This window comes from Rhincodon typus, chromosome 10 (genome assembly GCF_021869965.1).
Source record: "Rhincodon typus isolate 14 chromosome 10, sRhiTyp1.1, whole genome shotgun sequence".
NCBI classification, from domain to species: domain Eukaryota; kingdom Metazoa; phylum Chordata; class Chondrichthyes; order Orectolobiformes; family Rhincodontidae; genus Rhincodon; species Rhincodon typus.
Window position 1 is genome coordinate 80,482,606 of NC_063341.1, and position 27,645 is coordinate 80,510,250.

General features: G+C 46.3%; 1 long non-coding RNA gene across 1 annotated transcript; it reads left to right on the forward strand.

The window, feature by feature from the left end:
• LOC109924768 lies at positions 1-27,645 on the forward strand. The gene is made up of 6 exons (XR_007263123.1): positions 1-55; positions 15,790-15,843; positions 16,330-16,383; positions 17,760-17,813; positions 27,411-27,464; positions 27,600-27,645. It is a non-coding gene; the product is annotated as an uncharacterized LOC109924768 (long non-coding RNA).

Sequence of the window (27,645 nt, forward strand, 5' to 3'; positions counted from 1 at the left end):
GGGAATTCCCGGATCACCTGGACTGAAAGGTGAAGAAGGTGACGAAGGTCCACAGGTAAATTAAACTGTACTTTATAACATCACACATTGAATGTAACTGGTTTAAACTTCCACTTGTCAATGTTTTAGCTCAGAGAATGAGACGAGGTAACGTAACTCAATGGTTCAACTTTAAATACGCCAGAGGAGCAGAGAGATCTGGTATGTTCCTGCACTCACCATTTGAAGATATAAGTAAATTGTAAGAAGATTGTTAAATGAAGCATTCGAGATTCTGGCTTTTATTATTTTAGACATGGAATACAAATTTAAACTCGGTCTAGACAAATAAACTTTTGAGATCTGAGTGGGTTCCCATACGCTGGGCCCTGACCTCTAGGAAGGGATTTACTGGAATGGGAGCAGGGATGAGGGACTTCTGTGAATGTGGAGAGACTGGAGAAGCTGGAATTGTTCTCCTCAGAGCAGAAAAGGTTCTGGGGTTTAATCGAGGTGCTAAAAATCGTGAGAGGTTTTCAGTGAGTTATTTAATATCATTATGTCACAGAATGAGGCCATTTGGACGATCTGATCTGTGCTGACTCTCTGTAAAACAATTCTGTTTGTCCCATTCACCTCCAATATCCATTGTACCCCTGTTCATTTATTTCCTGTAAGTTCATACCGAAATTCCTTTGGAATCATGGATTGTTGGGATAACCATCTTTGACAGCAATGAAGCCTAGGCTTCGGGAATAATTGAATGGTCTGCAGAGACTGGTGGGTACTGAAAGGACCCCCTGCTATTCATGACGAACCAGATGCAACATTTCCATGTTTGCTGACCATACAACACTGAGCAGGACTGTGAGGAGGATGGAAGGAGGTTTCAAGGTGATTTAGTCAACTTGAGGGAGTGAGCAAACATGTGGCAGATACAGTACAACGTGGCTAAATGTGAAGATATGCACTTTGGTTTGGAAAACAGAAAGGCAACATTTTATTTAAATGGTGATATATTTGGGAGTGTGGACGGACAAAGGGATTTCGTTGTCTGGGTACACCAGTCCATGAAAGGAGACAGGCAGGTACAGCAAGTAATTAGGAATACTGTATTGACCATCATTGCAAGAGGATTGGAGTTCAGAAATAGGGATGTCTTACTGCACATATACAGAGCCTTGGTGAGACCACAGCCAGAGCATTGCATGCAATTTTGGTCTCTCTATCTAACTGAGGATATACTTGGGACCATAAGATATAGGAGCAGAATTAGGCCATTCAGCCCATCGATTCTGGTCCGCCATTTTGTTATGGCTGATGAGTTTTTCAAATCCATTCTCCTGCTTTCTCAGCAATCACTGAAGTCAGGGAGGGTCCCAGAGAACTAGGAAATGGTTGATGTAACACCCCTGTTTAAGAAGGGAGGGAGGCCGAAGACAGGAAGCTGTAGGCCAGTTAGCCTGACCTCAGTCATTAGATAGGTTTTAGAGCCCATTATTCGGGCAGCACGGTGGCTCAGTGGTTAGCACTGCTGCCTCACAGTGTCAGTGATCTGGGTTCAATTCCAGCTTCGGGTGACTATCTGTGTGGAGTTTGCACATTCTCCCCGTGTCTGCGTGGGTTTCCTCCGGGTGCTCCGGTTTCCTCCCACAGTCCAAAGATGTGCAGGGTAGGGAAGATTGGCCATGCTAAATTGCCTGTAGTATCAAGGGATATGTAGGTTAGGTGGATTAGCCATGGGAAATGCAGGCATTCAGGGTGGGTCTGCATGAGATGCTCTTTGGAGGGTCTCTGTGGACTTGATGGTCCAAATGGCATGTTTCCACACTGTAGAGATTCTGTGATTTTCCCTGTAACCCTTGATTCCCTTAATGATCAAGAACCTATCTATCTCTGCCTTAAATACACTCTACAACTCTGTGACAATGGGTTCCACAGAGTCACCACCCTCTGGCTGAAGAAATTCCTCCTTATCTCAGATGTAAAGGGCCGTCCCTTCACTCTGAGGCTGTGCCCTCAGGTCCTAGTCTCTCCTGCCAGTGGAAACATCTTCTCCATGTCCACTCTATCCAGGCCTATCAGTGTTCTGTAAGTTTCAATCAGAGTGCACCCCCACTCCCCCCCCCCCCAACCAACCCTTCAAAACTCCATCAAGTACCAACCCAGAGTCCTCAAGCCCTTCGTTCCCGAGAGTATTCTTGGAAATATTTACAGATTCTATAGGGACATTTAAGAGACTTTTAGACAAACACATGAATATACAAGGAATAGAGGGATATAGAACAAGGGCCGGCAGAAGGGATTAGTTTCATTTGGCGTCATGTTCAGCATAATATCATGGTCTGAAGGGCCTGTTCCTGTGCTGTACAGTTCTATGTTCAAACCTGCTCTGAATCTCCTCCAATGCCAGCACATCCTCCCTAGATAACAGGGCCCAAAGCTGCTCATAGTATTCCCAATGCAGTCTGACCAGAGCCTTATACAGCCTCAGCAGTACATCCCTGCTCTTATATTGTAGCCCTCTTGAAATGAATGTTAACAGTGCATTTACCTTCCTAACTGCCAAATGAACCTGCATGTTAACCTTAAAAGAAACCTGAACTAGGGGACTCCTAAGTCCCTTTGTGCTTCAGGTTGGCAAAGCCTTTTCCCCATTTAGAACATAGTCTATGCCTCTATTCTGAGAGAGCGAGAACTGCAGTCCTGATGAAGGATCCCAACCTAAAACATCAACTGTCCCGCTCCTCTGATGCTGCCTGACCTGCTGTGTTCCTCCAGCTCCATAACTGTGTTGACTATGCCTCTATTCTTCCAACCAAAGTGTATAACCTCACATCTTCCCACATTGTATTCTATCTGCCACTTCTTTGCTCACTCTCCTAACCTGGCCAAGTCCTTTTGCAGCCTCCCCTCTTCCTCAGCCCTACCTGTCCCTCCACCTATCTTTGTGTCAGCTGCAAACTTAGCAACAATGTCCTCAGTTCCTTCATCCAGGTCATTAATGTATAACGTGAATAGCTGTGGCCCCAGAACAGACCCCTGTGGAACTCCACTAGTCACTAGCTGCCATCCTGAAAAAGACCCCTTTATTCCCACCCTCTGCCTTCTGCTAGTCAGCCAACCCTCTATCCATGCCAATACCTTGCCCCAAACACTATGACTTCTTATCTGATTTAGCAGCCTCCTGTGTAGCACCTTGTCAACGGTCTTTTAGAAATGCAAATAGATTATATCCACTGGCTCTCCCATTTCTAACTTGCTCGTTACCTCCTCAAAGAATTCTAAAAGGTTTGTCAGGAATGACCTCCCTAGATGAAGCCGTGCTGATTCAGCCCCATCTTACCATGCACTTCCAAGTACACTACACTCTCATCCTTAATCATAGACTCTAAAATCTAACTAATGACTGAGTTCAGACTAGGTGGCCTATAGTTTCCTGTCTTCTGCCTCCCTCCCTCCTTAAACAGGGGGGTGTTACATTAGCCACTTTCCAGTTCTCTGGGACCCTCCCTGACTCCAATGATTCCTGAAAGATCACCACCAATGCCTCCACAATCTCCTCAGCTATCCCCTTCAGAATCCTTGGGATGTAATCCATCCGGTCTGGGTCGTTTATCCATCTCTGACCTTGCAGCTTCCCCAGCGCCTTCCCCTTAATGATGGCCACTACACTCACCTCTGCCCCTGACTCTCTTGAAGTTCTCGTATGCTGCTGGAGTCTTCTACCATGAAGATTGATGCAAAGTACCTACTCAGTTCCTCTGCCATTTCTTTGTTTCCCAATACGACTTCTCCAGCCTCATTTTCCAGCAGCCCAATGTCCACTCTTGCCTCTCTCTTACCTTTTAGATATCTTAAAAATCCTCTTACAATCTTCTTTTATATTACTAGCTAACTTACTTCCATATTTCATCTTCTCCCTCCTCATTGCCTTTCTCGTTATCCTCTGCTGGTTTTTAAAGGCTTCCCAATCCTTTGGCTGCCCACAGATCTTCACCACATTGTAAGCTTTGTCTTTTGCTTTTACGCTGTCCCTGACTCCCCTAATCAGTCTCGTCCTCCCCTTGGTGTGTTTCTTCTTCCTTGTGATAAATTTCTGCTGTGCCTCCTGAATTACCCCCAGAAACTCTACCATTGCTGCTCCACTCTCTTCCCTGCGAGGCTTCCCTTCCCATCAACTCTGGCCAGCTCCTGCCACACGGGAGTGAGTCCAAAACTGGAGGGGTATAGACTTAAAGTGAGAGGAGAAAGATATAAAAGTGAACTTTAAAAGGACAACATTTTCATGTAGAGGGTGGTGCGTGTATGGACTGAGCTGCCAGAGGAGGTGGTGGAGGCTGGTACAATTACAACATTTAAAAGGTATCTGGATGGTTATATGAATAGGAAGGGTTTAGAGGGATATGGACCAAATGTTAGCAAATGGGACTAGATTAATTTAGAATATCTGGTTGGCGTGGACAAGTTGAACTGAAGGGTCTGTTTCCACGCTGTACAACTCTATGATTTATACTGTTGTGGTTACCTTTACTCAAATGCAATGCCATTAGAAATTAAAAACCGAAAGAACTGCAGATGCTGTAAATCAGGAACAAAAACAGAAGTTGCTGGAAAAGCTCAGCAAGGTCTGGCAGCATCTGTGAAGAAAAACTCGGAGTTAATGTTTCAGATCAGGTGACCCTCCCTCAGAAGTCCATTACATCTGATTCCAGCTTCTCCCTCTCTAACTGCAGGGTGAAATCTATCATATTATGGTCATTACCCCGAAAGGGTTCCTTCTCAATCGGCCTCATTACTCATCACCAAATCCATAATTTCCTGTTCTTTAGTGGGTTCTACCACAGCTGCTCTGATAATACCAACTCGTAGACATTTCACAAACTCCTTTTCTTGGGATCCACTTACCAACCTGATTTTCCCAGTCCACCTGCAGTTTGAACTCCCCTGTGATTACTGTAATAGTGCCTTTCTTACATGCCTTTTCGATCTCCTGATTTGTTTTCCTCCCCACATTCTGACTACTGCAAGGAGGCCTTCACACACTCCCATCAGGGTCTGTTCCCCTTTGTGGTTCCTCAACTCTACCCACACAGATTCTACACCTTCTAACCCTATATCACTTCTTTCTATCGATTTAATTCCATTTCTTACTAACAAGGCAACCCCGTCCCCTCCGCCCATCAGCCTGTCCTTTCGATAGAACGTGTACCCTTGGATATTTAGTTCCTCGCCCTGGTCCCCTTGCAGCCACATCTCTGTGATATCCACAACATCGTACCCACCAATTTCAATCTGTGCTCCAAACTCATTTAAAAACCGAAAGAACTGCGGATACTGTAAGTCCTTCACAGATGCTGCCAGACCTGCTGAACTTTTCCAGCAACTTTGTTTTTGCTCCAAACTCATTTACCTTGTTTCATATACTGAGTGCATTTTAGTACAACACCCTCAGTCCTGCATTGACTGCCCCCTTTCGCATATTGTACCCTTTCTCTGTTGTGCCTGAAGTTAGAATCCTGACCCTTTCCATACTCTCTGTCCTATTACTTGCCATTGAGAGAGTGCAGTGAAGGTCCACACAGCTGATACTGAGGGTAGTGGGACTGTCCTATGAGGAGAGACTGGTTTGACTGGGCCTGTATTCACTGGGGTTTAGAAGCATGAGAAGGAATCTGACTGAAATGTATAAAATTCTAACAGGGTTGGACAGACTTGATGCAGAGCAGATGTTTCCCCTGGTAGGGGGAGTCTAGAACCAGGGGACACAGTCTCAGCATACAGGGTAGACCATTTAGGACTGAGATGGGGAGAAATGTCTTCACCCAGAGAGTGGGGATCCTGTGGAATTCACTGCTGCAGAAACCAGTTAAACCAAAACATTGAATGTTTTTGCGGGGTCGGATTGAGTTCTAAAGAGATAGATGGGTTTTTAACCTGGAAAGGAATCGAGGGTTGTGTGGAAAAGACAGGAAAGTGGAGTTGAGGATTATCAGATCAGCCATGATCTCATTGATTGCTGGAGCAGACTCGATGGGCTGAATGGCTGAATGTTATCCACTGCATTTCTTCCCAAAACCTCAAATCTGTCTCCCATAGTCCTTTACCGTCAGCCAAATGAATCAGAGGCTAAGAATACTGTGGCAAGTAATCCACCTCCTGACTCCCCAAAGCCTGTCCACCATCTACAAGGCACAAGTCGGGAGTGTGATGGAATACTCCCCACTTGCCTGGATGGGTGCAGCCCCAACAACACTCAAGAAGCTTGTCACCATCCAGGACAAAGCAGCTCGCTTGATTGGCACCACATCCACAAACATCCACTCCCTCCACCACCAACGCTCAGTAGCAGCAGTGTGTACTATCTACAAGATGCACTGCAGAAATTCAAAGATCCTCAGACAGCAGTTTCCAAACAATTGCCTTCTTGACCACCTTATCCACTTGTGTTGCTGCTATCAGGCAACTATGGGCCTGTACGCTAAATCCCTCTGTATGTTGATGCTACGAAAGGTTCTGCCAGTTATTGTATACTTCCCTCCTGCAGTAGACCTTCCAAAATGCATCACCTCAGATTTGTCTGGATTATCTACTCCATCTACCATTTCTCTGCCCAAGTCTCTAGCCTATCTATGTCATGCTGTATCCTCTAGCAATCCTCCTCACTAACCACAGCTCCCCCAGTCTTTCTGTCATCCACAAGCTTACTACTGAGACCATCTACATTCTCCTCCAAATAATTTATATATATTACAAACAACAGAGGTCCCAGCACTGATCCCTGTGAAATACCACTGGTCACATATCTCCAGTCAGAAATCACCCTTCCACCACTGTTCTCTGTCTCCTATGATTAAACCAGTTCTATATCCATCTTACCATCTCACTGTGGGTCCCATGTGACTTCTTCAATTATATCAGCCTGCCATGAAGGACCTTGTCAAAGGCCTTTGCTAAAGTCCATAGAGACAACATCTACCACCCTGTGCTCAGCAATCATCTTGGTCACTTCCTCAAAAAGCTCAATCATCTTTGTGAGACATAACCTTCCATGTACAAAGCCATGCTGCCTATCACTAATAATTTCATATTTTTCAATTTATTCTTTCATTTTTGTGGGACGTGGGTGTTGCTGATCCTGCATTTATTGCCCCATCCCAAGTTGCCCTTCAGAAGGTGATGGTCCTGGGTCTGCTTCAACTGCTGCAGTCCTCCTGCTGTGGGTTGACCCACAATGCCCTTAGGGAGGGAATTCCAGGAATTTGATCCATCAACAGTGAAGGAACAGTGATATATTTCCAGGTCAGGATGGTGAGTGACTTGGAGGGGAACTTGCAGGGCGTGGTGTTGCCATGTATCTGCTGCCCCTTGTCCTTCGAGATGGAAGTGGTCGTGGGTTTGGAAGGTGCTGTCTGAGGATCTTTGGTGAATTTCTGCAGTGCATCTTGTAGATAGTACACACTGCTGCTACTGAGTGTCAGTGGTGGAGGGAGTGGGATGTTTGTGGATGTGGTGCCAATCAAGCGGGGGCTGCTGTGTCTTGGATGGTGTCAAGCTTCTTGAGTGTTGTTGGGGCTGCACCCATCCAGGCAAGTGGGGAATATTCCATCACACTCCTGACTTGTGCCTTGTAGATGGTGGACAGGTTTTGGGGAGTCAGGAGGTGAGTTACTCACCACAGTATTCCCAGCTTCTGGCCTGCTCTTATAGCCCCTGTGTTAATGTGGTGAGTCCAGTTGAGTTTCAGGTCAATGGTAACACCCAGGATGTTGATAGTGGGGGATTCAGTGATGGTAACACCATTGAATGTCAAGGGGCGGTGGTTAGATTGTCTCTTATTGGTGATGGTCATAGTCTAGCATTGGTGTGACGCGAATGTCATTTGCCACTTGTCAGTCCAAGCCTGGATATTGTCCAAATCTTGTTGCATGTGAACGTGGACTGCTTCAGTATCTGAGGAGTCAGGAATGGTGCTGAACATTGTGCAATCATCGGTGAACATCCCCACTTCTGACCTTATGATAGAGGGAGGGTCATTGATGAAGCAGCTGAAGATGGCTGGACCTAGAACTCCTGCAGAGATGCCCTGTAGCTAAAATGACTGAGCTCCAACAAGCACAACCGTCTTCCGATGTGCCAGGTAAAACCACTGGAGAGTTTGCCTCCTGGTAACGATTGATTCCAGTTTTGCTAGGGCTCCTTGATGCCACACTCAGTCAAAGAACAAAAGAACAAAGAAAACTACAGCACAGGAACAGGCCCTTCGGCCCTCCAAGCCTGCGCCGATCCAGATCCTCTATCCAAACCTGTCACCTATTTTCCTAGGATCTGTATCCCTCTGCTCCCTGCCCATTCATGTATCTATCCAGATACATCTTAAATGACGCTATCGTGCCCACCTCTACCACCTTCGCTGGCAACGCATTCCAGACACCCACCACCCTCTGCGTAAAGAACTTCCCACGCATATCTCCCTTCAACTTTTCCCTTCTCACCTTGAAATCGTGACCCCTAGTAATTGAGTCCCCCACTCTGGGAAAAAGTTTCTTGCTATCCACCCTGTCTAAACCTCTCATGATTTTGTAGACCTCAATCAGGTTCCCCCTCAACCTCTGTCTTTCTAATGTAAATAATCCTAATCTACTCAACCTCTCTTCATAGCTAGCGCTCTCCATACCAGGCAACATCCTGGTGAACCTCCTCTGCACCCTCTCCCAAAGCATCCACTTTTGGTAATGTGGGACCAGAACTGTACGCAGTATTCCAAATGTGGTCGAACCAAAGTCCTATACAACTGTAACATGACCTGCCAACACTTGTACTCAATACCCCGATGAATGAAAGCATGCCGTATGCCTTCTTGACCACTCTATCGACCTGCGTTGCCACCTTCAGGGTACAATGGAGCTGAACACCCAGATCTCTCTGTGCATCAATTTTCCCCAGGGATTTTCCATTTACCATATAGTTCGCTCTTGAATTGGATCTTCCAAAATGCATCACCTTGCATTTGCCTGGATTGAACTCCATCTGCCATTTCTCTGCCCAACTCTCCAATCTATCTATATTCTGCTGCATTCTCCGACAGTCCCCTTCACTATCTGCTACTCCACCAATCTTAGTATCATCTGCAAACTTGCTAATCAGACCCTCTATACCTTCCTCCAGATCATTTATGTGTATCACAAACAACAGTGGTCCCAACACGGATCCCTGTGGAACACCACTGGACACAGTTCTCCATTTTGAGAAACTCCCTTCCACTACAACTCTCTGTCTCCTGTTGCCCAGCCAGTTCTCTATCCATCTAGCTAGTACACCCTGGACCCCATGCGACTTCACTTTCTCCATCAGCCTACCATGGGGAACCTTATCAAACGCCTTACTGAAGCCCATGTATTTGATATCTACAGCCCTTTCCTCATCTATCGACTTTGTCACTTCCTCAAAGAATTCTATTAAATTGGTAAGACATGACCTTCCCTGCACAAAACCATGCTGCCTATCACTAATAAGCCCATTTTCATCCAAATGTAAATAGATCCTATCCCTCAGTATCTTCTCCAGCAGCTTCCCCACCACTGACGTCAGGCTCACCGGTCTATAATTACCTGGATTATCCTTGCTACCCTTCTTAAACAAGGGGACAACATTAGCAATTCTCCAGTCCTCCGGGACCTCACCCGTGCTCAAGGATGCTGCAAAGATATCTGTTAAGGCCCCAGCTGATTCCTCTCTCGCTTCCCTCAGTAACCTGGGATAGATCCCATCCGGACCAGGGGACTTGTCCACCCTATTGCCTTTTAGAATACCCAACACTTCCCCCCTCCTTATGCCGACTTGACCTAGAGTAATCAAACATCTATCCCTAACCTCAACATCCGTCATGTCCCTCTCCTCGGTGAATATCGACGCAAAGTACTCATTAAGAATCCCAGTCATTTTCTCTGACTCCTCGCATAACTTCCCTCCTTTGTCCTTGAGTGGGCCAACCCTTTCTCTAGTTACCCTCTTGCTCCTTATGTATGAATAAAAGGCTTTGGGACTTTCCTTAACCCTGTTTGCTAAAGATATTTCATGACCCCTTTTAGCCCTCTTAATTCCTCATTTCAGATTGGTCCTACTTTCCCGATATTCTTCCAAAGCTTCGTCTGTTTTCAGTTGCCTAGACCTTATGTATGCTTCCTTTTTCCTCTTTGCTAGTCTCACAATTTCACCTGTCATCCATGGTTCCCTGATCTTGCCCTTTCTATCCCTCATTTTCACAGGGACATGTCTGTCCTGCACTCTAATCAACCTCTCTTTAAAAACCTCCCACATATCAAATGTGGATTTACCCTCAAACAGCTGCTCCCAATCCACATTCCCCAGCTCCTGTCGAATTTTGCTATAGTTGGCCTTCCCCCAGTTTAGCGCTCTTCCTTTAGGACCACTCTCGTCTTTGTCCATGAGTATTCCAAAACTTACGGAATTGTGATCACTATTCCCAAAGTAATCCCCGACTGAAACTTCAACCACCTGGCCGGGCCCATTCCCCAACACCAGGTCCAGTATGGCCCCTTCCCGAGTTGGACTATTTACATATTGCTCTAGAAAACCCTCCTGGATGCTCCTTACAAATTCTGCTCCATCTAAACCCTAACACTAGGTGAATCCCAGTCAATGTTGGGAAAATTAAAATCTCCCATCACCACCACCCTGTTGCTCCTACATCTTTCCATAATCTGTCTACATATTTGTATCTCTGTCTCACGCTTGCTGTTGGGAGGCCTGTAGTACAGCCCCAACATTGTTACTGCACCCTTCCTATTTCTGAGCTCTGCCCATATTGCCTCACTGCTCGAGTCCTCCATAGTGCCCTCCTTCACCACAGCTGTGATATCCTCTTTGACCAGTAATGCAACTTCTCCACCCCTTTTACCTCCCTCTCTATCCCGCCTGAAGCATCTATATCCTGGGATATTTCGTTGCCAATCTTGCCCTTCCCTCAACCAAGTCTCAGTAATAGTAATAACATCATACTCCCAGGTACTAATCCAAGCCCTAAGTTCGACTGCCTTATCTACTACACTTCTCGCATTAAAACAAATGCACCTCAGACCACCTGTCCCTTTGCGTTCATCATCTGCTCTCTGCCTCCTCTTCCCCTTAGTCACACTGACTTCATTATCTAGTTCCTTACAGGCTTTAGTTACTACCTCCTTACTGTCCACTAACCTCCTCATTTGGTTCCCATCCTCCTGCCACATTAGTTTAAACCCTCCCCAACAGCGTTAGGAAAAGTACCCCCTAGGACATTGGTTCCAGTCCTGCCCAGGTGTAGACCATCCGATTTGTAATAGTCCCACCTCCCCCAGAACCAGTCCCAACGTCCCAAAAATCTGAATCCCTCCCTCCTGCACCATCTCTCAAGCCACTCATTTATCCTGCCTATTCTTTCATTTCTACTCTGACTAGCACGTGGCACTGGTAGCAATCCTGAGATTACTACCTCTGAGGTCCTACTTTTTAACTTGGCTCCTAACTCCCTAAATTCTGCTTGTAGGACCTCATCCCGTTTTTTAACTATATCATTGGTGCCTATATGCACCACGACAGCTGGCTGTTCACCCTCCCCCTTCAGAATGTCCTGCAGTCGATCTGAGACATCCCTGACCCGTGCACCTGGGAGGCAATATACCATTTGGGAGTCTCGTTTTCGGCCACAGAACTGCCTATCTACTCCCCTTACAATCGAATCCCCTATGACTATAGCCCTTCCACTATTTTTCCCGCCCTTCTGTGCCATGAACCTGGCTCCTGCTGCCTTCCCCTGGTGAGCCATCTCCCACAACAGTATCCAAAACGGTATACCTGTTTTGGAGGGAGATGACCGCAGGGGACACCTTCCTGCTTTTTCTCTGCCTTTTGGTCACCCATTCCCTTTCTCCCTCAGCGATCCTAATCTGCGGTGTGACCAATTTGCTAAATGTGCTATCCACGACTTCCTCAGCATCGCGGATGCTCCAAAGTGAGTCCATCCGCAGCTCCAGAGCCGTCATGCGGTCTAACAAGAGCTGCAGCTGGACACACTTCCTGCACGTGTAGGACTCGGGGACATCAGCCACGTCCCTGAGCTCCCACATTGAGCAAGAGGAGCATAACACAGGTCTGGGATCTCCTGCCATTTTTACTCTTGCGCTTAACTTAGTCCCACTATAACATCAAATAATAGATAAATGAAATGAAAAAATTTTTACCAATCACTCTACTTACCAGCACATGATAAAAAAAAGAAAAACACTTATCGACACACCACAGAGTCTTTTTATTTGGTTAGAAGAGGAGGGTGGGTGGGAGACACTACACATGTTGTGCCTCGGGTTTAGCCACTGCCCAAATATATCAGTTCACTCACCTTCCCAAAGCGCAATTCGACTGCTCCCACTCAGCCCCGCTGCCGCAATGAAGAACTTACCTTCTCGGCAGTCCCCTCGTGCTCTCTCCCGGCTCCCGCCGCTGAACAAATGGAGTCGAATGCAGCCTTGATGTCAAGGTCTGTTACCCTCACCTCACCTCTGGAATTCAGCCCTTTTGTCCATGTTTGAACCAAGGCTGTAATGAGGTCAGGAGCTGAGTGGCCCTGGCAGAATCTGAACTGGGCATCACTGAGCAGGTTATTGCTGAGCAGGTGCTTCTTGATAGCACTGTTACTAACACCTTCCATCACTTTACTGATGATCGAGAGTAGACTGATGGGGCGGTAATTGGCCGGGTTGGATTTGTCCTGCGTTTTTTACAGGACATATTTGGGCAATTTTCCACATTGTTGGGTAGATACCAGTGTTGTAACTGTACTGGAACAGCTTGGCTAGGAGAACGGCAAGTTCTGGAGCACAAGTCTTCAGTACTATTGCTGGAATGTTGTCAGGGCCCATAGCCTTTGCAGTATCCAGTGTCTCCGTTATCTGTGATGCTGGGGACCACTGGAGGAGGCTGAGATGGATCATCCACTCGGCACTTCTGGCTGAAGATTGCTGCGAAAGTTTCAGCCTTATCTTTTGCACTGATGTGCTGGACTCTTCCACTCTGACAGTACATTCCAGACCCTATCCACTCAAGTGAACCTTCATCCCCCAACACTTGCAGATGGTACATTCCAGACCCTATCCACTCAAGTGAACCTTCATCCCCCAACACTTGCAGATGGTACATTCCAGACCCTATCCACTCGCTGTGTGAAAAGATTTTGCTATTGCTACTTTTCGTCCTTTTAACATATACTTTAATCTGTGTTGTTTCCTTCTCATTCCTTTCACAAATGGAAACAGCTTCTTTTTAACAAAAACAGAAATTGCTGGAGAAACTCAGCACGTCTGGCAGCATCTGTGGGAGGGAATCTGAGTTCATGATTTGTGTGTGGTGACTCTTCTTCAGAGCTATTAGCGGCTGGGAAACGTGGTATTTATACAGATGATGGGGTGTGGGAGGGCGGGCTTTGAGGGGAGAGTTGGAGATAGAGCCCAGAGAGATAGAGAAAGATATGAAAGGCCTAGGCTGATGTGGGCATTATTGACAGTAAGACGGGACAGAAGAAATGCTGAATAAGTGATAACAAGAGCCAAGAGGAGAACAGAGCAGGTGACAATGCTAAAAGTAACCCATGTCATAACAGGGCTGGGTATGGGGGTAGTTACGAACATGGAAGGATGGAATCAGGCTCTAAAATTACTAAACTCGATGTTGAGTCCAGAGGGCTGCAAGGTCCCCAAGCAGAAAATGAGATGCTGTTCTTCCAGCTTGCACTGAACTTCACTGGAACACTGCAGCAAGCCAGAGACAGAATGTTGGCCAAGGAACAGGGTGGTGCATTAAAGTGGCAGGCAACTGGAAGCTCAGGGTCTATTTTGCGAGTGGAACGTAGATGTTCTGTGAAGCGATCACTCAGTCTACACTTTGTTTCCCCAATGTAGAGGAGACCACATTGTGAGTAGCGAATGCAGTAGACTAGATAGTGGGAAGTGCAGGTGAAGTGCTGCTTCACCTGGAAGATGTGTTTGGGCCCTTGAATCTCCTCTGACCACTCTTTTTTTGATTTTGAACACTTTAATCAGAACTCCCTCTCAGCCTTCTCTACTCCAGGGAGGACAGCCCCATCGCCTCTGATCTATCTTCATAACTGAAGCTCCTCATCCACAGAGCCATGTTTGAGAATCTTACCTGCACTTTGAGTATAGTAAAATGCAGCTCCCAGAGCTGGGAGCAGTGCTCCAACTGAGGCTTTCTCAGTTTAAATACAATTTCAATATCAGCTCCTCGCTTTTGTGCTCCATACCCTGATAAACAAAGCCCAGGCTACTGTGTGCCATATTAGCAACTTTCTCACTAGGATATGACAGAATGAGTCAATGCTGAGAAGACTGAGATGGTACATTTTGCTTCGAAAAACAGAGAGACAATATAAAATAAATGCTACAGCTCATACTGGGAACAGGAGCAGAAGGAGCTGGGGAGATGTGACAAGGCGCTGAGACAGGGCAGGCTATTCACCACATGCTGTATATCACATATATACCTCTAACCCTATATACCTATACCATAACTATGTACATATGTACATCACTCTGATTTAGATGTTATTACTTTCTCCTTTGCTCCCTTGCTGTGACTCAAACTCCCTGTTCTGTCTTCCTCAGAACATTTACAGCATCCGTAGTTCTTTCGGTTTTTATAACCTTTCAGCATCCCCCCTGTCAAGTCCTCTAAGAATCTTGTATGTTTCAATAAGGTCACGTCTCACTTTTCTAAACTCCAATGAGTACAGGCCCAAACTACTCAACCTCTCCTTCTAAGACAGTCCGTCCATCTCTGTGATCAGCTGAGTGAACCTTCTCTCGACCTCTCCAATGCCAGTTTATCTTTCCACTCACTCCCTCTGTCCAAGTCATGAATAACAATTGGAAATAGTTGAGACCCCAGCACTGGTCCATCTGATCCTCCATCACCTATCCAGGCTCATAAATCTCCCTGACTCCATCAGCTCCTGGATTTTGGGCTTCAGTCTGTGTTGACAGTCCCTCATTAGCTCCAACTTGTTCCTGTGCCTGTGACTACTCTCCCTAATTATCGCTTCTGAACCTTCACTCAGCATCATGTTAATCTGATTGCCTCTCCTAACACTCCTTCCTGTGACAATTACTCATCTCTAGCCCTTTGGCAGCTTCCCCAAGCCTAGGGATGTTTGAAGATTGTGGTGAACTCTCAGGTCCCACAGGAGCCAGTATTCTCTCCCAATCAGTAGAGCCAGCCTTTCCTCGTGCCTTTCAATTTTCACCTCTCCCATAGCACCATCCGCTTTAACTAAGTAAATCAGGAGGCCGTGTTTCCAGGGGCGGGACGTCTGTGAGCAGAGGGAGACAGATTGAAGGGAATCGGGGAAAAATCCCAGAGGGGGAGATGAGGGGGTATGTTTTACACAGTGAGCTGTGGGGATCTGGAACGTGCTGCCTGAAAGGGGGGGTGGGAGCAGATTCAATTATCACTTTGAAAAGGGAATCGAGAAAATACTGGGAAAGGGAAATACAAGGCCAACAGGGATAGAGTGGGAAATGTGACTAATTGAATAAATCCTTCATAGAGCGGGTACAGTATCAATGGGCTGAATGTCCTCTTCCTGTGCTGTATCATTCTGGATCCTGCTGTCATTCCATCTCTGGTGGAGTGAATATTGTTTGTAACCCTGAGGATCTGGTGGGGGGAATGGGAGGGCAGCTGTTCTCTGCTGTATTGTGATGGTGGGTCTGCCTAACAGTATCCATACTCTGATTGCAGGGTCCGAGAGGGATTCAAGGACCTATTGGTGCTCCTGGAAAGCCAGGCAAGAGGGTAAGTGTGAATCACAATGTCAACATCCTTCTCAGTTGATTTTGTTTAAACTTTTGTTTGGGAATCCTTGGAAAGCAGGGAAATGAGACAAGTCTCACACAGTAAACCCATGTCAATTGTTGATCTGTTTGTTTGATTAGACCCAGAAGATGCTCCCTCTCCAGATATTATTCCATTTTCATAATTCCATTTTCCAACCTTTGATTCCATTACCAATTCCTCCTAATTTACTAATTCCTCTAATTTCTAAATCTCTTCTCCATTCACCAAACCCTATTCCCTGATCTCCAGCTCCTAATTCCCATGCATTGATCCCAATTTTCAATTCTTTTCCCAAATCCCCAGCTCCCTGCCTGATTTCCATGTTCTATCCCTAATTGGTGAACCTATATCTTTGTATCCTGTTCCTCTGTTTCCTCTCGTGCGGTTTTAATACCTGCAGTTTCCTTCCTACAATTCCTTATGATGTTATGTTGTCATTCCCAGGGTCGTCCTGGTGCCGATGGATCCAGGGGAATGCCGGGAGAACCTGGAGCAAAGGTAATTAACACATCAAAGAGGACTGGGCCAACACCTCTGCTCATCAACAACAATGTGCATTTATGTAGTGTCCTGAATGAAACGAAACATCCTCTGGAGCTTTACGCAGGTGATCAGCAACGAGAATATCCCATGGTGTCCCATGAAGCAGGTGATGAGAGTCTGAGTTAAAGAGGGGTACAGAGGTGGGGAGGGTCAGGGAGCAAGCCCCAGAATGGTGGGGGCTGCCTGCATTGTGGGAGCCCTGTGGACTGTGGGTGGACAAAAGGTCAAGATGAAATGGTGTAGATATCTCAGAGGATTGTGGGTCTGTGGGAAGTCTCAAATGTCAGGACGTGGACAGAGCATTGAGGATTTAAAATTCCAGATGAGAACTTTAAAATCAAGCTATTTCCATGTGGAAAAACAATGCAGGTCCTTTAATAACGGAGTTGTATTAATAACAAGGTCATACAATTACAGGTCATATAATTAACGAGGTAATATAGTGACAGGGCCACGTAATAACAGAGTCATAGAATAACAGGGCCACATACAAACAGGCTGTAACCTCCATGGTCAGGGGCTGACTGCCCCTCAGGGAGACAGGTGGTTCTGACAGAAGTGGTGACCGAGGAAAGCTTTGAGCTGACAATTTATTCTGGTGAATATTGTGGTATTCTCGACCTTATGGTCTTTGAAATGAAGTGCAGCGTGCATCCATTTCAGATAATTTATATTGAATGCAGGCACTAACATCCACAAGTGTATACAGACACACAAATGCAGACACATTCAGAGCTGGCATAAACACTCACCAACACATGAACACTCCCCCTTTCACTGGCACACGTTCACATAAACAAATACTTACACAAGCATACACTCGCACACTTCAACACTTAAACTCATACTGACATCCACACACACTCTAACACTCACACACTCTCTCCCCTTCACTCTAACGATGACACCCTGACACACTCTCACACTCACTCACTCTGTGAAACGCTCCCTTCCTCCCACACGCAAACTCCCACAGGCATACGTATCTCACACAAATGCACAAATACTTCCTCATACACAGTCTCTCACACATACACACTGTCACACACACAATCACACACTTTCTCACACACACATACACAGTCTCACAAAAAACACATACTCACACACTCCATCCCCTACATACAATCCCACACGCATGAATGCACACACTCATTCTCACCCTCACAGACACAACACACACTTTCTCACACATACAGAAACACAGACACAGACACAGACACACACACACACATACACACACTCTCTTTCACACACACACACTTTCAATCTCTCTCTCTGTCTCACCCTCCATACCTGTCATGTTCTGAGTTGTTTTTGTTTCTTTTTAGGGGGATCGTGGTTTCGATGGATTGCCAGGCCTCCCAGGAATGAAAGGACACAGGGTGAGCTTTCCATCACATCGCGTTCCCCCTCCCCTTCCCTGTGTAACAGTGTCACCTGTTTGATGTTTACAGCATTGGAAATGGAGTGGTCTGGTTTTACCGGATTTGGAAGCTGCCTTCCTGAACCACTGCAGTTGTTGGGAAGTAGTTACATACATGGTGCTGTTAGGGAGGGAGTTCCAGGATTTTGACTCAGTAGCACTTCTAGATCATTCGGCCCTCTCATGTCTGCTGCACCATTGCACACGTATACACACATGCAAACACTTCCTCACTCACACACAAAGAACAAGAACAAAGAACAAAGAAAATTACAGCACAGAAACAGGCCCTTCGGCCCTCCAAGCCTGCGCCGATCCAGATCCTCTATCTAAACCTGGCACCTATTTTCCAAGGATCTGTATCCCTCTGCTCCCTGCCCATTCATGTATCTGTCTAGATACATCTTAACTGACACTATTGTGCCCGCCTCTACCACCTCCGCTGGCAAAGCGTTCCAGACACCCACCACCCTTTGCGTAAAGAACTTTCCACGCATATCTCCCTTAAACTTTTCCCCTCTCACCTTGAAATCGTGACTCCTAGTAATTGAGTCCCCCACTCTGGGAAAAAGTTTCTTGCTATCCACCCTGCCTATACCTCTCATGATTTTGTAGACCTCAATCAGGTTCCCCCTCAACCTCCGTCTTTCTAATGTAAATAATCCTCATCTACTCAACCTCTCTTCATAGCTAGCGCCCTCCATACCAGGCAACATCCTGGTGAACCTCCTCTGCACCCTCTCCAAAGCATCCACATCCTTTTGGTAATGTGGTGACCAGAACTGTACACAGTATTCCAAATGTGGTCGAACCAAAGTCCTATACAACTGTAACATGACCTGCCAACCCTTGTACTCAATACCCCGTCCAATGAATACACACACACTCTCTCACACTTTCACACTGGGGAAAAAGACCTTGTCTATTCACCCTATCCATGCACCTCACGATTTTATAAACCTCTATAAGGTCACCCATCAACCTCTGACGCTGCAAGGAAAATAGCCCCAGCCTACTATTTCAGGAATCTGTCATGTGACCCTTCTCTGAACACTTTCCTTGAGTAAGGAGATCAAACTCTGTTCTCTCAGGGTGGTTTCACCGAGGCTCCATGCAGTTGTCGAAAGATTCTGTACGTTTGTGCTCACCACCCCACCTTGCAAAAACAAAATATATTCCATTTGTCTTCCTAATCATTGCAGGGCCCACATCCTAATATTTTATGATTCATACAAATTGATCCCAATCCCCGTGTACTGCAACCATTTAAAGAACGTTCTTCCTTTCAATTCTTCCTGCCAAAGTGGACACATTATACTCTAGCTGTTAAACCTTGTCCATTCTGTTAACTGAGCAATATGCCTTTGCAGACTCTGTATCCTCCTCACAACTTCCTTTCCCTACCTATCCCTCTGCCATCAGTAAATGAGGCTACAATACAGTTCTTTCTTCACCTGGTCAGGAGGGCAGGCTGTAAGTTATTGAGAACTTGCTGCCTTTTTGTGGCAGGCCAACAGTCTCAGTTTGTCATGAATGATTTCATTCCTCCTGACTCTCTGTTTGTTATTTACTAGCCCATTCCCTAACCATACAAACCAACAACCCTCCTTCCACCAGCTAACTGGGTAGATACAAAGTCATTACAAAATTGGATTGATAGATTTTGTGAGTGGGCAGATCTCTGGCAAATGGAGTACGATGTGGGAAAGTACGAAAATGTCCACTTGGCAGGAAAAATAAAAAAAGAAGTAAATCATCTCAATGGTGAGAGTTTGCAGAGCTGTGAGATGCAGAGGGATCTGGGTTTCCTGTGGCCTGGATCATAGAAAACGAGTCTGCAAGCAGTCAGGAAGCCTCATAGAATGTGATCATCTCTCACGAGGGCAATTGAATATAAAAACCAGGAGGTTATGGAGTGGTGGTTGAGTAGCAGATAGTGAAGGGGACTGTTGGAGAATGCAGCAGAATATAGATAGATTGGAGAGTTGGGCGGAGAAATGGCAGATGGAGTTCAATCCAGGCAAATGCGAGCTGATGCATTTTGGAAGATCCAATTCAAGAGCGAACTATATGGTAAATGGAAAAGCCCTGGGAAAATTGATGCACAGAGAGGTCTGGATGTTCAGGTCCATTGTACCCTGAAGGTGGCAACGCAGGTGGATAGAGTGATTAAGAAGGCATACGGCATGCTTTCATTCATCGGACGGGGTATTGAGTACAAGAGTTGGCAGGTCATGTTACAGTTGTATAGGACTTTGGTTCGACCACATTTGGAATACTGCGTACAGTTCTGGTCGCCACATTACCAAAAGGATGTGGATGCTTTGGAGAGGGTGCAGAGGAGGTTCACCAGGATGTTGCCTGATATGGAGGGTGCTAGCTATGAAGAGAGGTTGAGTAGATTAGGATTATTTACATTAGAAAGATGGAGGTTGAGGGGGGACCTGATTGAGGTCTACAAAATCATGAGAGGTAGACAGGGTGGATAGCAAGAAGCTTTTTCCCAGAGTGGGGGACTCAATTACTAGGGGTCACGATTTCAAGGTGAGAGGGGAAAAGTTTAAGGGAGATATGCGTGGAAAGTTCTTTATGCAGAGGGTGGTGGGTGCCTGGAACGCGTTGCCAGCAGAGGTGGTAGAGGTGGGCACGATAGCGTAATTTAAGATGTATCTGGACAGATACATGAATGGGCAGGGAGCAGAGGGATACAGATCCTTGGAAAATAGGCGCCAGGTTTAGATAGAGGAGCTGGATCGGCGCAGGCTTGGAGGGCCGAAGAGCCTGTTCCTGTGCTGTAATTTTCTTTCTTCTTTGTTATCCTTCTCTCTCTTTTGAACCCTAGGGAAAAACCTTTGATATTCACCTTATCTATGTCTTTCATGATTTTATAGCCCTTTTTAAGTTCACCCCTTAACCTCTTATGCTGCAGTGAAAGGATCCCAACCTATCCAGCCTCTCCTTATAACTCAAACCCTCCAATCTCGGTAATATCCTTGTAAATCTTTTCATAGAATCCCTACAGTGTGGAAACAGGCCCTTCGGCCCAACAAGTCCACACCGACCCTTGGAACATCCCATCCAGACGCATCCCCCTAATCTACACATCCCTGAACACTACAGGCAACTTAGCATGACCTGTCCACTTACCCTGCACATCTTTGGACTGTGGGAGGAAACCCACACAGACACGGGGAGAATGTGCAAAATCCACACAGACAGTCGCCCGAGGGTGGAATTGAACCCAGGTCCCTGGCGCTGTGAAGTAGTAGTTCTAACCACTGAGCCACCATGCCACCCCAATTCTGCACTCTGTCCAATTTAATAACATCCTTCCTATAACAGAGCAAGCAGAACAGCACACAGTACTCCAAAAATGGTCTCACCAGCGTCTTGTACAACCTCAACATGACGTCCCAACTCCTGTACTCAATGGTCTGAGCAATGATGGTAAGCATGCTAAATGCCTTCTTGATATAGACGGCCTTGTTGATCTTTAAGGGGCCCTATTCTCTCCCTAGTTGCTCTTTTGCTCTAATTGTACTTGTAGAATCTCTTTGATTATCCTTAACCTTATCTGCCAACGCTATCTCCCTATCCCTCTTTTTATCGTCCTGATTTCCCTCTTTGGGATGCCCTGACACTCTTTAAACTTTTCAGGAGATTCACTTGATCCCAGTTGTCTACAACGTTTGTCTCCTTCCTACCATTATCAGCCTTACTTGTCACACTAACAGGAACATACTGCCTCTGGACTCTTGTTCCCTCACTTTTGAAACCTCCTTCTTGTAAGCCATCCCTTTACCTCCAAACAGTCTACTCCAATCAACTGTTGAAAGTTCTTGTCTATAATTGCAATTTAGAACTTTAACTTTTAGATCAGGCCTTTCCTTTTCGATAACTATTTTAAAACTAATGAAATTATGGTCACTAGGGTCCCAAAGTGCTCCCAGACTAACATCCGTCACTTGCCCTGCCTCATTTCCCAAGAGAAGAACACATTTTGCTCCGTCTCTAGTCGGGCCATCTACATATTGATTTTAAAAAAAAATGTTCTTGAACACATTTAACAAATTCCTTAGCATCCAGGCCCTTAATACTATGGCAGTCCCTGTCTATGTTTGGAAAATTAAAACTGTAACCAGCCTATTATTCTTACAGATACCTGAGATCTCTCTACATGTTTGCTTGCAAGTTTCCCTCTGACTATTATGGGGTGTCTATAGTACCATCCCATCAAAGTGATCATCCCTTTCTTATTTCTGAGTTTCACCCATAAAGCTTTACTGGTTGATCCCTCAGAAATAACGTCTCTAAGTACAACAGCAATGTTTTCCTTTATCAAAAATGCCACTCCCCCCACCCCCTTGCCTCCGTTTCTATTCTTCCTGGAGCATTGAGCTACCAGTCCTGTCGCTCCATTAGCCATGTTTATGTAATAGCTATAATATCCCAGTCCCATGGCCTGAGTTTATCTGCCTTCCCTGTCAGGCCTCTTGCTACGAAATAAATACATTTTGATTCTTCAGGGTTACCTCATTCTCTGACTTTTAACTGTCTTTTCAAATTAACTTACTCTCTTTAACTTCCGAACTAGCCTCAAATCTCTATTCTCACTACTATTTAGGACCCCCACGTCACCCCCCACCAGACTAGTTTAACGCGTTCGGAGGGGCTCTAGCAAATCTCCTGCCACAAAATTGGTCTCCCTCCAGTTCAGGTGAAATCCATCCCTTTTGAACAGGTCCCTTTTGCCTCAGAAGAGATCCCAGTGATCTAAAAATCTGAATCTCTTCCCACTGCACCAGCTCCTCTGCCATTGATGTAATTACCCAATCTTCTTCTTGAGTCAACCACACTGTTGTGGGTCTGGAGTTACATGTAGTCCAGACCAGGTAAGAAATGCAGATTCCATCCCTAAAGGACATGAGTGAACCAGATGGGTTTTTCTAACAAGTGATGATAGATTCATGGTCACTGTCACTGAGATGAGATTTCAGTTGATTTATTGTCTCGTGTACCTGAGGACAGTGAAAAGCTTTGTTTGTGAGCAGTACAGGCAAATCATTGTAAGCAGGGACACACAGATCATAGGATGAGAAAAAAATTGGATAGAGGCATACAAGTTACTTTGCACAGCGTGCTTGTTAGGCAAGATCAAGATCAACATTAGCAAGATGGGCATTATTTGAAGTTAGAGACTCCATTCATCAGTCTAATAATGGCAGGGAAGAAGCTGTTCCTGAAACTGTTCGTGCATGTGTTCAGGCTTCTGTACCTTCTGCGACACGGTGGCACAGTGGTTAGCACTGCTGCCTCACAGCGCCAGGGACCTGGGTTCGATTCCAGCCTTGGGCGACTGTCTGTGTGGAGTTTGCACATTCTCCCCGTGTCTGCGTGGGTTTCCTCCGGGTGCTCCGGTTTCCTCCCACAGTCCAAAGATGTGCAGGTTAGGTGGATTGGCCATGCTAAATTGCCCGTAGTGTTCAGGGAGGTAGAGGGTGTATATTAGGTGGGTCATAGGGGAATGGATCTGGGTGGGATGCTCTGAGGTTCGGTGTGGACTTGTTGGGCCGAAGGGCCTGTTTCCACACTGTAGGGATTCTAATTCTAATTCTAATTCTAATTCTGCCTGATGGAAGAGGCTGTAGGAGATCATTACCGCGGTGTGATGGGACTTTGATGATGTTGGCCGCCTTTCTGTGGCAGCAAACGGTGTAATTGGAGTCCATGGATGGAAGGTTAGCTTCCGTGATGGTCTGGGCTGTGCACACCACCTTCTGTTGTTTCTGACAGTCCTGGGTAGAGTAATTACTGTACTAGGCCGTTACGCACCTGGACAGTATGCTTTCAAAGGTGCATCTGTAGAAGTTGGTGAGGGGCCTTATGGACATGCCAAATTTCCTGAGCCCCCTGAGGAAGAAGAGGCATTGTTGTGCCTTCTTGACCGTCGCATCTACATGGGAATTCCAGGACAGATTGTTGTCGTCACTCCAAGGAGTTTGACCCTCCCAACTCACTCCACCTCAGCTTGGTTCATGGAGATGGTGGAGGCATGTTCTCCTCCCTCTTTTCTGAAGTCAATGATCAGTTCTTTAGTATTGCCGATATTAACAGAGAGGTTGTTTTCATTGCACCACGTCACCAAGCCCTCCATCTCCGTTCTGTATTCTGACTCATCATTGTTAGATATCCATCCCACTACGGTGGTATCGTCAGCAAACTTGTAGTTGGTGTTCGTTCGGAATTTGGCAACATAGTCATGGGTGTTCAGGGAGTACAGTAGGAGGCAGAGGACACATTCTTGGGGGTCTCCAGTGTTGAGTGTTATTGTAGAGGAAGTGCAGTTACCTATCCTCACTGGTTGCCGTCTATGGGCCAGGAAGCTGAGGATCTAGTTGCAGAGGGCGGAGCTGAGATCGAGGTCACGGAGTTTTGAGATCAGTCTGGAGGGGATAATGGTGCTGAAGGTGGAGCTGTAGTCAATGAGCAATTCCAGATTTTACTAATTCAATTGAAATTCCACCAGCTTCCACAGGGCAATTTAAACCCTAACCATCCCCTTCCTTCCCAGAGACTCCTACAGGCATCCCCAACCTCCCCTCTAACTCTCTCCCTCCCTCTCTCTCCCTCCCTCTCTCTCCCTTACCCCCTCTCCTTTACCCTCTGACTCTCCCTCTCTCTCCCTCCCCCCCTCCCTTACCCTCTCTCTTCCCTATATCTCTCCCCCTCGCTCCCTTCCCATCTCTCCCTCTCTGTCTCCCTTACCCCCCTCCCTTACCCCCTCTCCCTCACCCCCTCTCTCTTACCCCCTCTCTCCCTCCCCCTCTCTCCCTTCCCCTCTCTCCCTCCCCCTCTCCCCCTTACCCTCTCTCCCTCCCCCTGTTACATTCTGATGAAGTTCACAAACAGCTGCTTGGAGAATTTCCCCAGAGAAGGGGATAGGAGTGTGAGAAGGCCATTCAGCCTCTCAGTCCTTATCTAAGATTCCAGATCATAGCAGATTGTCTCACTCAGAACCAAATTCCCACACTATTCCAATATACTTCCATGTCATTAGGAAATACCAATCTGTTGATCTTTCCCAGTGACCCAGTTCCTGGGTAACCCCTGCCCTGTGGAGTAGTGAATTTCACAGATTCACCCCCATCTGAGTAAAGACTTTTCTCCCCATCTAAATGCGAAGCGGTTAGTTGCTGTGTTCCTTCACCTACACCCCAAACAGAGGCAACGTCTCTTTCTGCACAGACACTCACTCTCCCTTTTGGAATGTTGTAACTTTCTACGGATAGCCTTCTATTCTCTTAAATTCCTGAGAATTCTCACCAGCCTCCTCTATCCCTCCTGATGGAACGGTCCCACCCTCCCAGGAATAGACCTGCTGAACCTCCATTGTACTCCACCTAAGGCAATGCTCTCTGTTTCTCCCGCATCCCTGGCACACACCCATTCCTCTCTCTCTGTCTGTCTGTCTCTGTCTATCTCTCTCTCTCTGTCTTTGTGTGTCTCTCACGTTGTCCCTGTCTCTCTCAGCCCCAACCCCCACCTATTCCTCTCAAAAGAACAAAAAGCAAAAGAGAATTACAGCACAGGCCCTTCGGCCCTCCAAGCCTGTGCTGACCATCGTGCCCTGACTAAACTAAAAAACAAACCTTCTGCCCTTATTCGATCTGTATCCCTCTATTTCTTCCCTATTCGTGTAACCATCCAGATGCCTCTTCAATGTCGCCAATGTTCCCGCTTCCACCACCTCCTCTGGCAGTACGTTCTAGGCTCCTACCACTTTCTGCATGAAAAACTTCCCCCCACATCTCCTTTAAACTTTCCCCCTCTGACCTTGAACCTGTGCCCCCTTGTAATTGAAACTTCAACCCTGGGAAAAAGCCTCTGACTATCCACCCTATCTATGCCTCTCATAATTTTGTAGACCTCTATCAGGTCTCCTCTCAGCCACCGTCTTTCCAGTGAAAAGAATCCTAGTCTTTTTAACCTTTCCTCATAGTCAATGTCCTGGAGACCAGGCAACATCCTGGTGAACCTTCTCTGTGCTCTCTCCAAAGCTTCCACACCCTTCTGGCGGTGTGGTGACCAAAACTGCGCACAATACTCCAAATGCGGTCTAACAAGGGTTTTATAAAGCTGCAACATGGTTTGCCAACTCTTGTACTCCATGCCCCGGCCGATGAAGGCAAACATGCCATATGCCTTCTTAATCACCTTGGGTACCTGTGTTGCCACTTTCGGGGAACTGTCGACCTGTACACCCGGATCTGTCTGAATGTTAATGTTCCTAAGGGTTCTGCCATTTACAGTGTAATTCACACCTATATTTGATCCTCCAAAATGCATCACCTCACATTTGTCTGGATTAAACTCCATCTGCCATTTCTGTGCCTAAGTCTCCAATCATCCATATCCTGTTGTATCCTTTCACAATCATCAGCAACTCCACCAATCTTCATGTCATCGGCAAACTTAATAATCAGACCATGCACATTTTCCCCCAGATCATTTATATATACTACAAACAACAGAGGACCTAAAACTGATCCCTAGGGAATACCACTAGTTACCAGCCTCCATTTTGAAAAACACCCTTCCACCGCTACCCTCTGTCTCTCTCTCTCTCTGTCCCATATCAAATCAAACCTTTTCCTCTCTAAGTCTCACCAATCACATGGGGAACAGGGTTTGCCATTTAGAGACAGCTTGCAGCATCGTCACCTTTCAGAAAGGCTCTTTAGACAGCACCTTCCAAACCCACAACATCTGGAAGGACAAGGGGCAGCAGATACATGGGAACACCAGCCCCTGCAAGTTCCCCAAAAGCCTCTCACCACCCTGCCTTGGAAATATATAAGTGTTCCTTCAGAGTCACTGTGTCAAAATCCTGCAATTCCCTCCCTACCCTCCATGAGGGAACCCCTTTCCTGCTGTGATTATTTCAATGTGAGCTTGGCTTGATACTAAACTTTCTTTCACAAGAATAAAGTTATGATCCTTTTGTTGAATTTACCTTCTTGTGCCTCCCTTAGAAATTAAACAGTGACCAGACGCAGACAGATCAAAGGGAAAAGCCCCAGAGAGGGGGAGATGAGGGGGATTGTTTTACACAGTGAGTTGTTGGGATCTGGAACGTGCTGCCTGAAAGGGCAATGGGAGCAGATTCAATCATAACGTTCAAATGGGAATTGCAGGTTTGTGGGGAAACGTCCAGGGAGTGGTTGATACTAGATCAGTCTTTCAAAGAATCAGCACAGGATTGATGGGCTGAACGGCCTCAATCTGCCCCGTAGGATTCTGTGTGATTTCACTCAATAATAGCGGGCAGCACAGCAGCAATTGTGAGGTCAGTTACTCAGGAACACGGCACCAATGCTTTTCTGACGATTTTGTGCAGCATACTCTGATGAGATTCTGTTGGCAATGTATACTTCGTACTGCTTTTGTACAAAATATGTTTCTTGCAGCTTTTGGCAGCCTTTGGGCTGTAGCAGGTCCCTGTATTTAAGGAGGTGAGATGTGAATGTGTAACTCTGCCCTTGCTGTTTGTTTACAGGGTGAGACAGGGGCATTGGGCCCACCTGGACCTCCTGGAGAAGACGGGGAAAGGGTGAGAATGTGCAGCTACTTATTCTCTCTCTTCATTAAATGACTCATCACTGAGAATCTAACAGGATCTACTCTCTCTCCGAACCCTTTCTGTCCCTCCAGTGAAGTATCTGCTTTCATCTTTTGTTTTCCTCAGGGTGATGATGGAGAGATCGGTCCACGAGGGTTACCTGGTGAAGCTG